The following is a 2,602-nucleotide window of genomic DNA, read 5'->3' as shown; positions in this document are numbered from 1 at the left end:
TGCAAAAAGACTTGAGAAGTTTTTCCACTATTGAACCTTCTATTATATGCCACTAAACCTTGCCAATGTTTCTATTATTTCTATTATATACTACTAAACCTTCTATTATATGCCACTGAACCTTACCAGTGTTTCTATTATAGGCTACTGAACCATCTCAAGGAAATAAGAATAAAAATGGTATCTCAAGGAAATAAGAATAAAAATGGTGTTTCTATTATATGCTACTGAACCATCTCCGAGGAAAGAGGAACCTTACAGCCAAATGGTGTTTCTATTATATGCTAGTGAACCTTACAGCCAAATGGTGTTTCTATTATATGCTACTGAACAATCTAAAGAGGAAATAAAAATAAAACACGTCTGGATCACCCTACCTATCTTTATTTCCCCTCAAAAAGGTATACACCAACATCTCATATTCTGAATAAAAATGGATGCGGGAAAGCATTCGCCGTCCGTGGGAATCGAACCCACGACCACGTGGTTAAAAGCCACGCGCTCTACCAGCTGAGCTAAGACGGCCGTGACATTTTTGCACCTTTACGTTAAGGGTTGTCAACAATATTCTATGATAAAAGATAATCTCACCGTTTGTTTTTAATTTGTGCTCATGGAAAACCCTAATTTTAAAGCATTTGCAACCGTCAAAACCAGTTTAGTTTTAAGAAATTGGAAAATCATAATACCCCGTTGAAAATTGACGTTCTTCGGCTGTCTCCCTCTCTATTTTATTTATTTGTTGGATTCAAAAATTTTATGAGAAGTTTGTGTAACTATCATAAAATTATAATATATAAAAAATATTTAAATTTTACTATAATAAAATAAAAACCTTTGATAGTTACTTTAATTGGTTTAGATTTTATTGTTGAAGCACCTTACTCCTAAAAAGTTAAAGGATCAATTATTTTTTATGCTTTTAAATTAGACTCTAATTAATTTAACTTATGGAATGTGATCTTTTGGGTGGATATGCCCAAATTTTCCAATAATATAATATAATAAAAACAAATACTTATTTCTTAATTTCTTTCTTGTATTTATAATTTCACAAATCAAATTCTCATATAATTTAGTATCCATACATGTTATATTTGGTATTAATTTCATGTCAGTGTCTATTAAAATGATGTTAAAATTTAATATTCAAATTGTTTTGGAAATGATTTCATGTTTTCATTTATAAAAATAATATTAAAATGGTTTATTAATGGTTTGTTCTTAAATATTTTAGTTTTATAATTTAATTTGAAATTTTAGTTTTATAATTTAATTTGAAATTTTAATTATTTCAAAATTTATGTATAAAAGATTTATGTATAATTAGTTAAAATGGTTGTAGGGTTTAAAAATTAAAAATTTAACACAATAAAAGATTTTAAGAAAAGTTCTTGGTAGAAATCACTTAATAAAAATTTTGCCTAACATGTTTCGAACCAACCAATGTGATTCATCATCAGGTCTAGAAAGATTCTATTAGTTGAAGAGTATGTATGCCTTTGTAGACTTTAGAAAAATCGTTGCATGAAGGTAGGTTTCTTGTCACAAACAAGGGATCTCATACACCAATTTGACTTGGTCGTGACCTTAAAATTGAATTAGTATTATTATTATTATTAAAAATATAGATTTTATTATTTGTTATTTACAAATGAATAGATGTTAAAGATTGTGTGATAAATGACATGTAATATTTTAAGTGATCAAAGATTTCCACATTTATTCATATTGTTAGAGATTTTAATAAATTTTTTATCCATCCAACATTTCAAATGGTTACCCCATCCATGATACCAAAAAGCTTTGGAGATTGCATCAATTCCTATTCTATTCATTTACTAATAATTGTTAACTTTTTCATTTTCAATTCAATTAAGTATTCTCCATTTAAATTTGATCAACTTAACATTTTCTTATTTTATTATTAATTTGTTAACTAATTTAATTCTCATCTCAATATAATTTTATCATTAATTTTTTTAATTCTCATTATTTTATTATTAACTTTTATACAATTTTCTTACTTTGAACTATTAATTTTTTTTATTTTTTATCAATTCTGATTTTAATTTATTCATTTAATTTTGGAATTTGGTCAAAATTTTACCTAATTCTTATTATTATTTTAAATTATTGAATTATTAATTTTTTATTTTTAGCTAACTCTTTTTTTTTTTTACTATTATTAATTATTCTTTTCAATCAATTCTTATTTTAATTAATTCATACTTCAATTCTTGATTTTTCAATTTTAAATTAATAATTTAATCATTATTTTTCAACAAATTATTATTCCATGTATTAAGTTATTTAATTTGTAATGGATTTGGTCATAAATTTAAATATTTATTTCCAAATAATTAAAATTTAACTTTAAGTTTTCTCCCAAAAGATACTAGTTCATTTTCTCCAATAAAAAGGCTTGTCAACACGCGTTTCCTCACAAAGCTCTTTGGTCCTTAATGATGACTGATCAAAAATCTATTACACAATTCTCTTCCAAACATCTCTAACAATGCAATATTTTTTTTAAACTAGCCTAGATCTATCTTAATTCCAAATCTACCAAGCACCAAGAGGGATCAAATCTAGTTTGTAC

At 25.3% G+C, this 2,602-nt stretch overlaps 1 non-coding gene across 1 annotated transcript; it reads right to left on the bottom strand.

Annotated features, from left to right (window-relative positions):
* Positions 1–452: 452 nt before the first annotated feature.
* On the bottom strand, positions 453–525 carry TRNAK-UUU (transfer RNA lysine (anticodon UUU)). The gene has a single exon. It is a non-coding gene; the product is annotated as a tRNA-Lys (tRNA).
* Positions 526–2,602: the final 2,077 nt, after the last annotated feature.

Source organism: Pinus tabuliformis, chromosome 3_1, assembly GCF_031772625.1.
Source record: "Pinus tabuliformis cultivar Carrire ecotype Pingquan chromosome 3_1, CPIR1, whole genome shotgun sequence".
Lineage (NCBI taxonomy): Eukaryota > Viridiplantae > Streptophyta > Pinopsida > Pinales > Pinaceae > Pinus > Pinus tabuliformis.
Note: the sequence above shows the minus strand (reverse complement) of the source record. Positions and strands in the feature narration are given on the sequence as shown.